Source organism: Arachis ipaensis, chromosome B08 (assembly GCF_000816755.2).
Source record: "Arachis ipaensis cultivar K30076 chromosome B08, Araip1.1, whole genome shotgun sequence".
NCBI lineage: Eukaryota > Viridiplantae > Streptophyta > Magnoliopsida > Fabales > Fabaceae > Arachis > Arachis ipaensis.
Genome location: NC_029792.2, coordinates 127,141,469 through 127,141,944, shown reverse-complemented (window position 1 = coordinate 127,141,944; position 476 = coordinate 127,141,469).

Sequence of the window (476 nt, the reverse complement as noted above, 5' to 3'; positions counted from 1 at the left end):
ATTTATCATTTATCTTACCTATTTTAAATAATAAGCCATCTGCCGTAGTGGTTTTATCTTCTATTTCACTCTATAGTGTCAACACCTTTCAAGTATGGTTTGCATCTCATTGACTCAATGGGCAGAACTCCAACTCAGTGAGTTATCAGTTATTGTACTAGGAGTAATGTGTCGTTAGATTCGTATCCGTGCAATAATTTATCTTCATACTAGTCCTAGGAGATTCATGACTTCGTGTCTTCCTTTTTTTTAAGCTCTTGCTTGTCCTTTCATTTTGGTGTCAACTCTCAAATCAAAGTTTTGCGAAAGTATTCGGGTCTCTTGTTGTGTTAAAGCTTTTCTCATATATTTGGTTTGTGATTTTGCATGGGAAAATTTTCAAGTATGCCGTCATACCGGTATTTTAGTGATTTTTAACCGTTAATCTTAATTATAAAAAATATATATAATATATATAATTAAGATTAACGATTAAA